The sequence below is a fragment of the Mus pahari genome, chromosome 4 (assembly GCF_900095145.1).
Source record: "Mus pahari chromosome 4, PAHARI_EIJ_v1.1, whole genome shotgun sequence".
In the NCBI taxonomy this organism is placed as follows: domain Eukaryota; kingdom Metazoa; phylum Chordata; class Mammalia; order Rodentia; family Muridae; genus Mus; species Mus pahari.
The window spans coordinates 119,403,018-119,420,739 of record NC_034593.1 but is presented as its reverse complement, the minus strand read 5'-3'; the positions used below and the strand labels follow the sequence as shown (position 1 = coordinate 119,420,739).

At 43.4% G+C, this 17,722-nt stretch overlaps 1 protein-coding gene across 7 annotated transcripts in view; it reads left to right on the top strand.

The window, feature by feature from the left end:
- Window positions 1–17,722, top strand: part of Sgms2 (sphingomyelin synthase 2) — a 74,110-nt gene that overhangs the window by 31,769 nt on the left and 24,619 nt on the right. Inside the window, exons 1-2 of one of the 7 annotated variants that reach the window (XM_029537863.1) lie at window positions 3,544–3,703; window positions 16,896–17,056. The exons of 3 other annotated variants lie outside the window; for them this stretch is intronic. The gene's annotated coding sequence lies outside the window, so the exon portion shown is untranslated. Of the gene's footprint in view, window positions 1–3,543; window positions 3,704–11,630; window positions 11,677–16,895; window positions 17,057–17,722 lie in introns of those variants that run through there. 3 more of the 7 variants (XM_029537864.1, XM_029537861.1, XM_029537865.1) reach the window with 3 other exon arrangements.

Here is a 17,722-nt window from a genome sequence, read left to right as displayed (position 1 = left end):
CAACAACAAAGATGCTATCTTATTCTTTTATGTTTTGTTTTTGTTTTTAATTTATGTTGAGGATTGATCCTCTGGTCTCATACATTCTACCTGTTGCTCTACCACTAAGCTGCATTCATGACCCTACGAATGTCCATGTTTTGTCATCTCTCAGCCTTTCGGCAAAGGTCAGATGAGGAGGTTATGTTTTCAGTAGTCAAGAGCAACGGTTTTGAATGCTCAGCCACCCGCTAGCTTGGTTTTGCAGGTTGTTGGCTACGTTTCTTATTGCTGAGATCAAATGCCGGGCAAGAAGCTCACTAACAAAAGGGTTTATTTTAGTTGGTGGGGAGACATCCCATTATAGCAGGGAAGGCATAGGAGCAGGATGAGGGGAAGAGGACAGAGACAGAGAGAGAATGAGAGAGAACGAGAATTACTGATGCCCAACACTTTCTCCTTTTTATTCAGTTTGAGGGCCCCAGTTCATATTGTGGGTCCTCAGAGTCGGTCTTCCCTCTTCCATTCTGGAGATATCACCATAGACACACTCAGAATCTTGTACCCAGTGTGATTCAGAATGCAGTCAATGAAGATTAATCACGGGAGCTGGCACTGGGTGACATCGTGGCGGCCACCACTCCCAGGGTTTTATACATGTCACCTCATGGTTTTCACAGCAACCTTATTGAGTACCCACTCTACTCTTGGTTCCACGTCCGACCTCAAGGTGACTGTCCCCAGTATTAAGTGACTTGCTAGAATATGACAGGATAGGGTTTGAGTTCAAGTCTTCCTTGCTTATCAGCTGAACCATTAGCCATCAATCTTTCCTGAGCCACACACGTGGTAACATCTCACTGGTACCGCAGGAAACCGGTCAGACATAGACTCGTGTGTTTCTCTATTCTTTAGTGTAGCAATGATCTGATGGTCATGTCCAGAATCTCATTTAGGAGTTCTGTAAAATACAAAGTGGAAAATGTTACCCCCAGATCCCATTATCCTTTGGTTAAAATTCAAATGTATTTTCTTCTGGGTTCCCTAAGATCCAGACTTACTCATTGCAGCCAAGTTGACTTGCCCACTGTTTGTAAACATATAACTCCTCATGTGCACATACCATCCCTTCTGTTTCAGACCACCCCTCACTCGATAGCATAACTCCTCTTTGTCCTTCAGATCTGAGCTGAAAAAGCCTTTCTTCCAGGAAGCCTTCCCTGAACTTCCCGAACAAGGTCGTGTCCTTGGTTCTGTGTTGCTTTAGCCCTCCAACTTCTTGATTACCCAGCCGTTTATCTCCCTGTGTGATAGGGAATTGTATATTTTCTCAGCTCTTCTGCAGGCTCTGTGAAACAGCGGGCAAAGGCTATCTTGTTCACCTGGCCACAATGGAAAGATGCCTGAGTGAAGGTTAAATACCGATTCAGAGCAAGACAGTCAGTGCTCATTTAGATCTCAAGGTATACAGGCAACAAATGGTTCACTGTCCTACACAGGGCTCTGTGCACAAGTGACAAGGAGGAGTCCCCAGTCAATCAGAGGAAGGAAATTCTTTTAAAGTCTTTATGAAGGAGGTATCAACACATTCATGAGTTTAAATTAGGTGTCTGCAGGCAGATTCATCTCTTAAGGTCCAAACTCAGAAAATCTAAAGTCCTGAGCTTTCAAGTCCCAGCAATACACATGAACCTAAACATTTTTTTTTCTTTAGGGCCACAAGGAGTCCACCTGTCAACTGTTAACTCTATTTAAAGAAAATTTGCTTTAGACAAGGCTAAGAACTTTAAAATATTTAGGGAATAATTCACATCCTTTATATCTTGCTAGTAAGTTTAAATTCAGTCAGTTCAGGATCATAAGAGTACTCTTTTCTTAAATAATCTATGAATTATTTTAATATGTCTTTTGAAAGAACACTGTTTTGAAGATGATAAAGGTTTAACATGATGCTTAAGATGATCAGACCTAAAAACATACATACAAGCAGTACTAAACAAGTCTGTATTTATATATTTATTCATAAACATATATATGTATAACAATAATAATTAAAGAGACCATGAATTTGATAGGGGGCCATAGGAGGTGTTGGTGGGGGATTTAATAAATTAATATTTTAATTAAAAATTGCTAGTAAGTCTATACTTGTATAGCTGTCAAAAATAAGGTCCATATTACCCTTAGGGTGATTATTAGTACCTGAGGGTATAAGGCATACTGAAAACCCAGTATTAGAATGAAAATTATAGGGCAAGAAGAAAGAAGAAAAAGGTTTTAAATTACTTTTGTATCCTTCCATCCAAAAATGCTAAATAAATTTAGGATCTAGGGCTTTTCCACAGACACGAAGCTTACGTCTTACTCTGTTGTATGTGTCTAGATAGATTCACCGAAATTAAGGACATTCAAATGAAACAAAACCCAGAATACTCAAAACGGAAACTTAAAAATATAAAAACAAACAAAAACATCCAAGCCCATTCATTTATCTGATACGTATCTATGTTTTCAGGTAAAAAAAAAAAAAATAGCAATTTTTAAATATTAAATAACCAGGAAACGGAGAATCTAACAAAAAAAAGGAAAAATGGATATGATCATATTTCATGGTATCCACGTTCAAAGAGTATTTTTTAATTACAAGAAAAGAAAAGGCAAACACTGTTGTAGCCTTATGGGACTCTAGCTCGGAGGATGTGGGGTCAGGGGACCTGAAGATCCCTGTTCATCCAGGGTTTTGTGTGCCAGGTGAGCACTGTGCAGTGTTCCCTGCTAGCATCACCACAGGATGTTAGCTTCTGCGGGAACCCAACTCCATCCTCCATCCTGAATCCCCAGACAAAAATTAACAAAATGACTGTAGCCAGCTATGCCACCCAAATGGTATTTGAGGATGAGAAGTCCAAAGCTGCTCACATTGTATCCCACAATTCTTGATATAAGGGGGAGAAAGTAAAATCGTGTTTCTGGTCTGGGATGGATTCCACCAAGTGACTTGGTCTTCTTACAAAAACAAAACAAAACAAAACAAAAAAAGGAAAAGCCTTTTTGCCTATGAGGTCAGTATTAATGAGTCACTACCGTTTCAGAGTGCCCTGCATTAACTGAGTTCACGAGAGAGAAACTCACTGGTAACATTGTGACCAAAAGGCGACTTCCTTACTCTGTAGAATTCCGCTCACTCTCCCTGGAGGAGCAGGAATCCTGTCTCCTGTTCCAGTCTCGCCTTTCCTTCAGCTCTGAGGAAGGAATGGGTGTATTCTCCGTATGGCATATCCCCTTTGAATTCTCTCGACCTAAAGGGAATGCCGAGGGCGCCTCCACTACCAGTGAGGAAAGTGGGGGGGAAAGGGTCAGGGTTAAGCATTAATCCAAGAGTCAGTGTGGAGCCAGGGAGAAGGTCACACTGGGTAAATAATCAGCTCTACCTGGGCTGAGCTGCCTTTTCCACTGCCAAACGCAAACCTTCCGGTTACTAGGCAACGGCGGTGACTCGCACCCTGAATACTTCACTACAATGAAATGTCCAGCCCCCACATTTCCAGGAAATGCCCTTCTTTTAAGTCACCGGGGACCTGGGCGAACAGTCACTCAGGGTATCAGGTACCATAGCCTGCCGCTTGTCAGTGCCTGAGGGATGTAAGCTTAGGACAAACACAGATGTTACCTCTGTGCTGACCTGACGGTGAGAAGGAAGAGAGGAATTGGGAAAAGCTGTACAGTAAGTCACGGGAGACGAAATCCACTGCCTTTAGAGAGGGAAAAGCTCACACTCCTAATCACTAAAATAGCCTAAGATCCCAGAAGGCCACACCGTAACTTAGTGGTGGAGAGATAGGCGCTGGATCCAGATAGCTTCTGTCACTATGACAGATATCTGAGGTTAGCTTGTCATTCCTCAGATGTGGACAGATAGCAGCTGCCACGTGAAGTGGCTGTGGGTGTTGACACCAATAATCAGGAAGTGCTAGAGTGGCCAAGCAGCTGTTATTCTGTGTACGCTGGGGAAGGGACATCTGGCCTCTAGCGAGGTCCAGTGAATTAGGTAGAAAGCCACGGAAGAAAAGCACAGATAAACGGGACCATTCCCCACATAGGAAGAAACTGTTTTGAGAATTCTGATTACAGAAATTGTAACTAAAACACTTCATTTCTGAGGCTCTCCAGAATTCCATACTTTGCAAATCGGATGTTGAAAAGCTACATTAGCATTGCACCGTGAGAACTTGTCTCGTGACTACTGACATAAGAAGAAAGCAGCTTTCGTTTTTTACTTCTTTTTCATACCACAGACTACATCACAATTTTTTTTTTTTTTTGTAGAATTTATAATGGGACATGTAATTGTACAAAGTAGCCACAAGAAATTCTGGGAGCTTCTATCTGACAGATATACAAGCACGCAGACAGGACTGACTCAAGGCTCTTCAGGGTTTTAACAAAATGTCGGATAATTCCAGTCTTCGTGTGTATGGGCAGTACCTTCAGCGGCCGCAGTAGGTCCTGAGTAGAGTGCTTGGCCAGAGGCCAGCAACTGCGTCCTCCTTGTAAAACACAGAGCCTACCCTCTCAGCTCAGAACTAGTAGGAAAGAGAAGCCCGAGTAAGTAGGGAGCTTTGTGGGGCTGTGAACAGGTGTAGGATCAGAGATTAGCCTCCCTCCAGAGGCTTTTGGAGGGAGGTCAGATGTTAAGGAATCCCGTGGGTAAAGTGTGACTCACCTGGGGCCAAGAGTTCAGCTGCACCAGAGGGTGTTCTGTGTCTAAGACCTGTGGGAGCCGTGACACACGAAGGCAGAATGAGGAATGGCGGGTGAGGCTTTCTTCCCTCTGAACCTGCAGTCTGGATCTATTGCGTCTGGGTGGGGCTGGTGAGCCCGTAGAGGTTTCTTAAGGAAGTGGTAGGACCCAAAGCCCATCAAGGACCTTGCTTCTGGGAGCTAAGCCCCAAGCCAGTCATGGTGAGTTGAGTTAACCAGACATCTTGTTTGGCTGTAAAACACAGAAGCACACTTTCTTGTTCAGTAGCTATGGAGACATTTTTTTTTCCTTCTGTTTTGTTTTGAGGCAGGGGTCTCATCTCGCTGGGGCTACATAGATGGAAGTTAGTTTGCTGATAAATTATGCTGCGTATATGTATGTGTTTTCTTTGTATATATATATATTAAATATATAATACATACATTAACTTCTGCTGTGTGTGTGTGTGTGTGTGTGTGTGTACATGTATATGACATCTAGGTTAAAAATGGAGTGATGTGCTATCCATTTTTAAAAAAATCAAATATAAGATGGAAAATTTACTGCCCGAAAGTTCTCTTCTTGTTTGATAAAGTGTTTACTCTTAAGCATCAGTGCGATGGGATGGACTCTGTGCACGGCCTCTGTAAATCAAGGTCTACAGCATCAGCAGCTGGGATTTAGCCAAGTGGCGGTGCACGGGCCCTGGGTTTGATCTGCAGCGCTAGGTTCCTGGCCATATTTCCTTCTCCTTTGTGTTACATTTTATTCATCGGTATGCTGCGTTTGCAGTGCTCAGAGTGCAAGTTGCAGGAATCCTTCTCTATGTCGCCTGGGGACTCAGACACCTGTTGTTGAGCCTGCGGCTTCCTCCTGTAGAACCATCTTGCTGGCTTTCCATTTTAAGTACTTTAAAAATCTTACTTCTTTCAATGTGTATGCATGTTTTGCCTTTGTGTGTGTGTGTGTGTGTGTGTGTGTGTGTGTGTGTGTGTGTGTGTGTCTCCGTTCATTACGTGCTGGTGCCTGCAGAGGTCAGAAGAGAGTGTCAGATCCCCTGGAATTCAGATTAATGAGAGTTGTAAAGCTGCCTCCTAAGTGCTGGGAATACATCGGTTTGTGCTCCAAACCACTGAGCCATTTCCCCAGCCTCAATGTTCAATACTTTAGAAAAGCTTATGAAGTATCAGCCATGTTAAGCTTACTTAGACTAACTAGAGTTATTTACTAGGACTGGCTTTGTAGCCATATGATGGTCAGCTGGTAGCACACTGGTGACCTTTCACTCCTCTGGACTGACCTCTGAGCTCACCCGGCAACTCCCGACTGTTAAACTTACTTCTCACTAACCACATCTTCTTCTGGAAGTTTTCAGCTTTTAGGTTCCACTTAAAATAATTATCTGTAGTATTAATGATTAATATTTTTTCTCCGACGAGCCTGAATCAAGACGTCTGTGTTAAAATCTTACTTAATTAGAGGCACGTGGGGGAGAACATGCTTTGGACAGGGGAGGAATGTCTGAAGCCAGCCTGGGCAATATCTTGTTTTAGCTAGATTCATTCCAGTAGAACGGGGTAGTCCACATCAGGCCCCCACAACGCTTGCTTGCTTTCCTTTTTTTCTTTTCTTCTCTTTCTCTTTCCTTTTTTCTTTCCTTTTTTCTTTCTTTCTTTCTTTCTTTCTCCCATGTGCTATTCAGATGCCTAGGCAGTAGTAAATGGAATTCAGCAGGTGTTTTTTTTTCCCCATGATTTATTTACCTATTTATGTGACTTATTCTGTGGTATTACCTGAAGAATATAGAATTGTGGGTTTGTTTTTTTTTTTTTTTTTGAAAGAAAGAAAGAAAGAAAGAAGAAAGAAAAAGAAAGAAAATCATGTTTTCAATTGTAATAAGACAGGAGTTTATCTTTAACGCCATCCCTTCTGCTGTAGGATAGGGCAGAAGAAACAAGAGAGAGCTAAGAGATTTAATTCTTTCAAAGGGTTGGAAACCAGAGACAAGATTGTAGTGTGCTACTATGCAAGTTGGCCTTTTTCTTTGCTTCTGAGTGTAGTAAGGACATAGATAGCACTGGGTGAACTTTGGCTGCTCCTTATTTTATTAAACCCATCTGAACCTGTCCTCCATATATGCTGATACCATTAAAGAAGTCCTTGGGGCTATCAATATCTCCTGTCACACCAAGACTCTACCTGGCTCCTAGTTGTAGGTTTACTTTGTCACACCTTAGTCTGCTTCTGTCTCTCCATGAACAAGGCGGTTCTCACCATCCTTTTTAGATGTCTTTGGTGTGACCCTTAGCACCCCTTTCCTTCCTTTTTCTCTTTTCCCCCAAGAGTTAAAACAATACGAAAGCATTATTTAACAGTTGCATACTATCCCATGGGCTAAGTGGTCGATAGCCAGGACGCTGTAGCAAGGCCAGCCCCACCTGAGCCTCTCTTTCCGACTCCAGTAGGGTGAATATATCACCCTCTCTAACGGGGACTTTGACATTTCAGATGAGAGAGTCACCCACACATTCCACACGAACCTGCTTGCACTGGCCCTGCGAGCCGGTCATGCCCAGGACTTCAGTTTCCCTGGCCATCTTGATGGTCTGCACGTGACTCACGTCCACAATGGTGACCACCTGGCAGAGGCCTTTCCTTTCCAAGTAGAATTTTATATATTTGCTAATCTATAAAAGTGGCTTGGAGCCCAGGAATGCTGTTAGGCAGTGTGACTGTACTAAATGAGAAAACCGAAACCCAAAGCTGCTAAACAGCCCACCCAGGCTTGGTCATGGTCTGCCCACTGTCACTGGAGAGCAGGGTGCTGGTATGCATCCCCCGACCCAGAGCCCTTCAGTGACACTGTTAGTTTTTAATTATCTTTGCCCACAAAAGACTTATATTGGATGATACTTGGATACCTCTTCCAAAACAGAGGTGGCAGACCCCTATAAGACCTTGCAGGATAGAGCTGCAAGTCTATCTGGTCTCCCCGAGACAGTTTGGTCCTGTTAACATCTACTGTGTGGTTCCCTTGTGTGGCCTGTACCTCACGTAGTCACCTCCCTAGCAGGACAAACTCAGCGTCATCTCTCGTTCTGCGTTTGTGCAGCACATCTGCTCTGTCAAAAAGCAGCAGTGGAAAAGGCCCGGGAGGTAAACTGACCCAGCCTGGGGATTCCTGTCATCAGTGGAAGACCACAATCCTTGTCCAGTGAGTCAGGGGACAAGCAGCCATGGGGACCTATTCACCTCTGACATCAGTTCTTCCACCACAGCAAAGACAATGTTCTTTATGCTGGAACTCATCCTGAGTCCATGTCCTCACTTAGAGGAGCTTTCGTCAGAGTTGTAGCAGGACGAGCTCTCTGCAAAACCCAGGCAGGAATAGTACATACCAGGCTGGCACCAGGCTGGCAAGCCAGCTCAGTGTGTGATGGTGCTTGTCACCAAGCCTGACAACTCCAGTTGGATCCGTGGACCCGCATGGCAGAAGGAGAGAACCAAATTCCCACAAGTTGTTCTCTGACCTCCACACATGTGCCAAAGTGCGTGCATGCCCATACTTAAATACACACAGATGCACAAATAAAACATATATATTTCAGGTGTGTGGGGAAGATCAAACTAATAATGCATTTGGAAGAGTATAAAAGTAGTAAATTCCACCTAAGTGTTGGGGGTGACTAGGGAGTTTGTGTTGTGTATATCATTAATAAGTTATGAATTTGAAAGTTCGAAATAAGTATATTCTGATGCAGCCATGTAGAGGCAAGATCAGGAGCTCAAGGTCACCCTTGATACATCACAAGTTCAAGGCCAGGTCTCTTTCTAGACCCTGTCTCAGAAAAAGACACAAGCATGCATGAATGTACATACACACACACACACACACACACACACACACACACACACATGCGCACATAGCATACACACACACACCTCCCTAGTTTTGTTAAGCTAAACTGAAGTTAAGCTAGGAGCAGTGACTTATGTCTGTAGCTCCAACTACTTACTACTTAAGAGGCTGAGGCAGGAAGAGGGCTTGAGGCCAGGAACATGATAAGCTCATCTTGGCAACGTGGTAAGATTCCCCAACTTTAAAAAGGGGGGGGGGGTGGAGAAAATAGAACATATGACTAATAAACTTCAGGAGCTAGTGAGATGCCTCAGTGGGTTAGAACATCTGCTATGCAACCGCAGGACCTGAGTTCAGATGTAGCACCAGGTAGTAAGCAGAGCCTTGTCTTGTGCACTGCAACCCAGCACTGTAGGAGGCAGACAAGAGGTTTGCTGGGGTAGGCTGGCTGCCAGCCTTGGGGACAAATGTGTGTTCCGGATTTGGGGAGAAAGCCTGCCTCAAAGGAATAAGGCGGCGTGATAGAACTCTCAGTGCCTTCCTCAGACTTCTATGAAGCCCGCCACAGGTGTACGCAATTCACACCACACACACACACACACACACACACACACAGTGTTTAAAAATATTTATAAAAACTAATTGGTTTGGCATGACCACTGTGGTGATAAAATCATTTAAAGTACGGGTGGTATTTATAAACAAAACCTTTGTTAACATATATAAACAAAAAGCCAAAACCATGGTTTCACAGCCTAAATTAGACTTGTTAGCACAGAGAATTCTTTTTACTTCTATTTTATCAATGCCTGCATTTGGTATTGTAAATAAGGGAAGAGAATCTTTAGAGTGGTTGACATTTCCTCAAAAATCTTCCTCACAGTTAATCTTCAAATGCAGGCAGACTGTGTTGGAGTGTGATCTGTAGAGGCAGGGGCAGCCCTCTTGGCCGGCTCCCTCCCAGGAAGCTCTGATGGCCTCGGGTGCTGGTTTTGTTGGTTTGCTTTGGTTTGGGTTTTGGAAGGTGATGGTCACTTTAAGATCAGCACGCAGTTGTTTTCTACCTTCGTTACTATGATATTTTTAGTACGTTTTACGAAAGACAAGTGAATTTTTATTTAGATTTGGGTCTCGTCTTCAGGTAGCCTCTTTGTGTATTTGAAAATATTCTGAAAATTTCAAAAGAACAATAGAAATTTGAAACACTTCTGGCAGTGTCCCAAGCCCTCAGATAAGGCGTCCTTGGCTGTGTTGATAAAGAATCTTTACTCTTTGAGCCTGCTTTCCACCTGCACAGCACCTGGAGGTTCTGTTTGTTTGTTGTGGCATTTTTGAGAAAGGGCTTCCCCTGTAGCCTGTGTGGCCTCAATCTCAGCATCCCCCTGCCTCATCCTCATGAGTGCTGGGATTATAGGTGTGCTCCATTTGCCCTGCCAGGACATTTTTGTGTGACAGTTATGTGCACATGCAGGTATGAGGAAGTTATGCTAAAGAATGGTGACCACACCACTAAAAATTTAATACAGTCCCTAGCAAGGGGAGAGTCAGTTTCTAACGAGAAGAAAGCCGTAAACCAGTGTTTATTTTCAGGTGGGAACCCTAGGGTGAGGGTGGGCCTCCTTGAAGCCTAGCCAGGCTACCTGTGCTGTGTTGGTTCATTTCGGGGTCTGGGGCCATTCCCTATGCATGTAATGTGGGTGTTTCTCAGAGGTTGTGACCTATGTGCTGAGACCTGAGGCAGGACAGGCAGTGTGTAAGAGGACCCAGTAGAAGCCTGGTGAGAGAGGGCTGTGCTAGTGAGGCAGTAGAATCAAGGAAATAAAGCAGGGAAAAGGAAAAAATTAAACCTGAACATCAAAGTCTGGAAAGACAGGCGGTGCCAGATCATGAAGAGCCTTGTGCGCAACTCTAGGAACTGGTGGATGTCAGAGCAGACATCCTCAGAAGGAAAACCCGATGGCCAGGCTGGGGATTAATAAGGAAACGGTGCTCATGTTAGAGAGATAACAGAGATAAAAGTTGCCAACTGGCTTAAGACTTGCCTTTAGGGGCTAGAGAGATGGCTCAGCAGTTAAGAGCACTGGCTGCTCTTCTAGAGGTCATGAGTTCAAATCCCAGCAACCACATGGTGGCTCACAACCATCTGTAATGGGATCTGATACCCTCTTCTGGTGCGTCTGAAGACAGCTACAGTGTACTTATAGATAATAAATAAATAAATCTTTGAAAAAAAAAGAAAGGAAGGAGAAGAGAAGAGAGGAGAGGAGAGGAGAGGAGAGGAGAGACCTGGCTTTAAAAGAAACTAGGAGTAGAGATTAAGTCAAGAGCTTTTCCATAATTTTCATGGCTAATAGAGCTCACTACATTATCCTCTGTCTTCTGTATATTTACCATTTTATTTTTCCCAAAGTCAAAATAAACAACAGACTTTGGGGCCATAGGAGGCCGTTTGAGGGATTTAGAGAGGATGGGAAAGCAGGAGATGGGCTGGGGGCTCCAGAGCCTTAGACAGCCTGATGGTGGGCTTGAGTCTACTCTTGTTCAAGGACATCCCTGCTTTCGGTCTCTGAGCTGTTCCCTATCAACACTTTCACTGTACAAAGAACCAACAGTGCCTAGTGCTCAGGGACCGTACCAGCTCGTTTCCGAGGCTCCTGGCACTAGATGCTAGGTTTGAATTCAGTCCCACCCTGTAGAAGGGGAGCCATTTCTGAACTGAACTCAGTTTGAGAGGGAAGCCCTTGCAGGATATTTGGTCACACTGTGTTCCCCAAGACTGTGCACTATTTCTAGTTGTGGTATGGCTTCAGCCTTTGATCCTCTGGCCTTCTGTTTACTGAAAACAAGTGCCTGTAGTGTGACCCAACCCTAGCACATACCTTTAATCCATGCGCAAAATAAAGTCAACCCTAGGTCAAGAGGGGAAGTAAGTAATCCACCAGTGGAGAATAAGCAACAGAAAGGCGGGTCTCTGAGTGGAAGGGTATTTGAGACAGTGTGGAGAAGGAGCAGCTTTTCCCTCCTGGGACGTTGGTGGAGGAGGAAGGTCAGCTGGGTGCTGCCTCTCTGAGCACATCTGGCCCCTGCGTCATCTTTGGTAAATTCAAACAGCTGGGATTTTCCTTTTTGGGTGGTTTTTTTTTTAACAACCAGAAGCAGTACCTGGATAGTGGAGACATGAAAAAGTGATTCAGAGCAAGTGTTGGTGAGCAAGGGGGTGGGGGTGGGGGTTGAGCTGAGGCATAGCCACCGTTTTATTAACTTACTGGGAAAAGAAGCAAAGGGGAGCTAGGTTTCTGGCGGGCAGAAATGGCCGTGTGGTTTGGGGCAGCAGCCGTAAGCCTTTGCCTTTGCCAGCCCCGGCTCTCTGAGCTCTTGGGTGAACCTCACCTTTCTCAGCCCTGTGAGCATTAGGTCCAAGGTTAGAGAACGTGAGTTGTAGCCATCCTATGCATCATCAAACCTGCTGCATGCAAAAACTCATCTCTAGCGCTGTCCGTGCTCACCAAGAATGAATTGAGCCGCCTTTGATGGGTTTGAGTGGTGAAATTAAAACATGCTGTTTATTCTTTTCAGTGCAGAAAGATTCAAAAGTGGGTGTTCTATAATGTCACCATAGTCTCTTGCTAACATTAAGATACCCTGGCATATGAGTATACCCAGCCTCAATGCCCTCCTTTCGTCCTGGCCATAAAGTGTGGGCAGTGGACTTCCAGTTTCCTATAAAGTGCTTGTTACAAATCTGTTTCTAAAAATCTGTTTCATGTGTTTTAAAGAGGTGTTTTCAGAACACGCATAAAACACCAAAAGCTCATTTTCTGGGCTCTTGGTTCTACAGGGAGGAGGGGGGCAGGGTTTCATTGAAACATCTTCAAGTGGTTATTTATAGTCAAGCGCGTTTATTTATGTAGCATCGTCAATGAGAATTAGATTTCATGGAAATAAGATTATATATGGAATTACATCTTTTAGCTTCCTGATGTGAAGTGAGCATTGGTTTTATACCATCTCTTGGCTCCATCTGAGTGTTATGTACAGGGTGAGATACACTGCTTTTAGCCATCCGGGGTGTCACCAGACTTTCTGTGTGCCAACAGCAGTGCTGAGCACTTGGCATCTACTAAATAGTAACAGCCATTTTTGTCTATATCAGTAGTGAAACTAAGATACAGTGCTTGCTTACTTTTTTCTCAATACAAAACTGTTAAAAAGTAAAGTACATCTCTCATTTTATGAGTTTTCTAGTAACTGTACAGTTACTTATGTAAAACATAATTGTTTCTACATATACATCCATCTCTTTCTAAGGTGACCAGTCCCACCGTTGTGATTTTGTTTTTATTGGGATGCACTCTGTAGCACAGGCTGACCTCACAGAGGAGACTCCTGATTGGTTCTCCAATATAAGTGGTCAGCCCTGAAGTTAATTAAATGCATAATAAGCAGACTTCTAAAAATCCATTATAAAGGAGCATATAAAAATATCCATAGTCATTTTCATAGTAAAAAAAAAAATCATTTGTTAAAGTCATCTAATCTGTGGTTATAGGAGAAACATTTTTATGCATGTGGGAGGGACTTTAAGATACGTTCCTAGAATGATCCAAAATATTAAATGATAACTCTCTTAGCCATTGGGTTAATATTGATGTGATGAAACACCATGATCAAAAGCAACTTGGGGAGGAAAAGGTTTATTTGGCTTATACTACCAGATCATAGTCCATCATTGAAGAAAGTTGGGACAGGAACTCAAGCAGAACTAGAACCAGGAGGCAGGAGCTGATGCAGAGGCCGTGGAGGGGCGCTGCTTTCTGGCTTGCTCCTCATGGCTTGCTCAGCCTGCTTTATTGTAGAACCCAGGACACCAGCTCGAGGATGGCACCGCCTACTATGGACTTCATCCTCCTCATCCATCACTAATTGAGAAATGCCTGACAGCTGGATCTCTTGGTGGCATTTCCTCAGCTGAGGCTCCTTCCTCTCACAAAACCAGCCAGTGCACTGCTGTCACTTGTATTCATTTAAATTGTTTAAATAGCATTCTGTCCGACTTGAGATTTAATACCTTAACTAATTTTAATCTCTAATGTTAGTCTCTGTTATTTTCCTTTAATGTGCCCTTTTCTTTAGTGGAATATTGAGTTAGGTTGGGAAACCTGGGAGTCTAATTTGGGGAACACAGATAATCAATCATTATTAAGTCACTCGAAGAAATTAATGGCTGAAACCCAGAGTGGAAGGTCAGTCAGACTAGTTCTTCTAAGAAATAATTATTCATTGAGAGGGGATAGCTAAAATTCTATGAATTTCAACTATTAAAAAACTATGTATTATATATAGTAAGCTTATACACAATATATATTATATTTAGATAAATATTACATGTATAATACATTACAGTAGTTTTTACCTAAGCAGCCACACCAACATATCTTTATGTAACCTGCAGGCCTGTATCTTTTAGAAGACGTTGCAGCTAGCATAGACTGTGTGAGTAGTCATTCGTGGAAGATATTGTTGCTTGACATAACCAAATGAGAAATGTAAGACGTCCCATCCTTCCTGGATCTCCCAGGGTCTCATTTGGTTCCTGATTACTCTTCTCTTGAAAACCACACCCCAGTGTTGTGTAACTTTCCCTGGGGAAACATTAGCCGATAGCCATTCACCCCAAAGTGGGCACTAGTGACAGCCTGCGGAAACCTTTCTTTCCCTTTGAGTCACGGGGACTTGAAATCGGGATTCTTACGTGGGCATGGCTGAATCAAAGTCACCACAGAGCCTACCCCGAGCACAGTGATAACTCAAGACAGCTGCGTGTTTGAACTCCCTGTACAACCTGCAGGGAATACCACATCGCCTTCCCCTCCTTCAAGAGGTTATTCTAACACTTCTTTCAACAGCATCCTTATACCATCATGTGTGGCCATTTTGCAGTAGTATGACAGACACACTCTACTAGTTACCACATGGTGGAGAGAGGAATCAGTAGGCGGTACACCAAAAGGCGTAAAAAAGGAAATTATATTAAAGTACAAATTATAAAATGATTTGAAAGGAGCTAATTGTACCGACTAGTTTTGTATCAACTTGACACAGCTGGAGTTATCACAGAGAAAGGAGCTTCAGTTGGGGAAGTGCCTCCATGAGATCCAGCTGTAAGGCATTTTCTCAATTAGTGATCAAGGGGGGAGGTCACCTTGTGGGTGGTGCCATCTCTGGGCTGGTGGTCTTGAGTTCTATAAGAGAGCAGGATGAGCAAGCCAGGGGAAGCAAGCCAGTAAAGAACATCCCTCCATGGCCTCTGCCTCAGCTCCTGCTCCCTGACCTGCTGGAGTTCCAGACCTGGCTTCCTTTGGTGATTAACAGCAATGTGGAAGTGTAAGCTGAATAAACCCTTTCCTCCCCAACTTGCTTCTTGGTCACGATGTTTGGTGTAGGAATAGAAACCCTGACTAAGACAATAATCCTTTTGGGTTTTTTTTTTCCGGCTGATTTTCTTATAATAAAATAATGTTTCCAAGTCTAATAATTTTTTGCTATTGACCAGGAAATGTAGCATTGCCTCTGATGATGATCCTGACTTACCTAGAATGAGGCCCTACCATTTAGAAAGAGCAGTTCTCATCATATGATGTTTAAGTTTCTGCTTCACTTTCTTTCTTGGACTACCCACTATTCTTAGGGAAAAGCGCTAGCCTTAACATATGACTTAAATATTAAATATGGTTTAACCATACTTTGCATAAACATCCCACTTTAATAGGTGAATTTTTACAGCCTATCTCTACAGAATATTAAAACCTAAAGGAATCAATTTCTAGGTATATAAGTCTTTGAGGTATAAGGAAACCTGGGGCTGTATAAGCAGCTAATAATTATCCCCGTCATTCAATTAGGCTGTTAGAGCGGACCTTGTTGGTACAGGTCCACCCCCAGGCCAGTATTTGTAAACAGGTACTGAATACTATGGTTTAACCAGTGAATGGGAACAGGCAATGCCGGTTACATTTAATGAACTTATTAAAAATTATCTGTGCTATTCAATATTTTATACATTGACAAAATTAGAGATTAGATCACCCAGGTTCTGCTTTGTCGAATCTGTGAGCCTACCCATCACTCACTCCTTCACCTACCCTCCCTCCAGTTCACCCTCACTCACTGGGCGCCTCCTGCTTTCCGGGGACTTGTTAAATGGCCCTGCTCCGTGTCTTCCCCTCCCACCAAGATGCTGCTTCTGACTGGAAAGCTTGGTTCTCCTATAACTCAGCTCCAAGGCATCTGACTGCACACACATGCACACATGCATACCCACATGTACACACAAACATGCACACACACACACACACACTAATATACCTTTTATAAAAAAGATTCCTCTGCTACAGTGTCACCTTCACAATTTCAAATACAGTTAGTTCTCTTTATAATGCACACTAGAATCGGAGACAGTATGAAGAATAATCCAGTCACCAGTAGCAATCTATCGCCAGAAAATAGTCTACAAAAAGACATCCAACTTGAAAATATCCCACGGGATGCTCTGCAAGTCATATCTCAGCGAAGTGACGTCACAGTGCCATTTACGAAGCACACACAATTGCTCTGTCAGTCCCCCTGGTCTCCCACCACAGATGATCCCTCTCTCTAAAACACTCCTCGTACTGTGATTATTTTCAAACTTTCGAAGCAAATATTTGCTCTGGTAAGGACTCACTTCAGCCACTCAAGTAACCGGTTTGGGGTGAGAACAGGCTTTACATGTCCCTAACCTCATTCATGCTGCTTGGAGTGTGCCTCAGTGGTAGAGTGCTCCGCTGGTATGGGGGGAATCCCAGGATCTGTCAGCATGACAGCCGGAATGATGGTGGTGATGGTGATGATGATGACAATGACGACGATGATGATGAAAGCTCCGTTACACAGAGTGACTTTTGATCAACTCTGTTGGAAAGCCCATCTTTCCCAAGTCACTTCACACTGCTTTGTGGGGGTGGGAGAAGACAGACTACATAATTTTAGTTAAGAGGTTTGCTTTTCACGAGCTAGTCTTTGGAAAACTTGGAACTGTGTGATCCTTCTGAGTCACTGCTAACAAAACCCCCGGCTGCTCAGTCTGGCCCTGTAACGGGATACAGAAGCCTGGACGTCAGAGTGTGGAATATTCCTTGGTTTTCTGGGGTTTTTTTTAGGAAACAGTTAGTCCTGTGGGCTAGATAAGTTTTTAACGGGCAAGTTGCGTTGCAGCTCAGTACCATAAAATTCCTGGTTTTAAGTGTAAGTTTAATTTTTTTTTTTTTTTTTTTTTAGGAAGTTAGAAAATTGTGCAAGGATTGTGAATGTCTCCTTTTAGAACATGTCTGTTGCCTCAGAGAGAAACTCTGAAACTGCATGTGACCTTTCTCCGGGCCTGCCTGTGATCCCAGATGAACAGATTAGCTCCCATCTCTGCTGATGGGAACTTGGACTAGGTACAGACTGAAATAACCCATCCACCTTTAAATGTATGCTCCAGGAAGAAAAACATCTCTACCACACATTTTAGCCCATGTTAATACAGGCAGGCAGAATTGATTGAAATCGGCTTTTCATTTATATTTTTTTACGTTAAAAATGTTTAAGGGTATTTACAAAATAAAGTGTCACAAGATATTTAATGAGCCAACTTTCCTCACTGGAATTCTGTTCTATTGAAAATATGTAGGACCTCGTGGGTGTCCAAAACTTAGGATCTAAGCTGGAAGTGGTGGTGTCCTGTAATTCCAGCACACAGGAGTCTAAGCCAAGAGGACCACTGGTTTGAGCTTAGCCTGGGCTACGAATGGAGTTCCAGGCAAGTGTGGGATATATGGGAGAGACCCTGTTTCAAAACACAGAATAACTAAGACAACTTGACATCTGGCAGGGTGTTTGACAGGCTATGCTTGTTGGCAAAGCGTCCTAAAACACATGATAGTTTTCAATAAGCTGTGGCTTGGCTATCTTTAGAGTTTTCAGGAACTCGTCGATACAATCATAAAACAAACTTATGCTTTGGGACAGTGTCTCAAGCAACTCAGGCTGGATTTGAACTTGCTGTGTAGCCGAGGACAGCCCTTGAATGCCCAGCTCCCCTGAGCCCACCTCCTGAGCCCTGG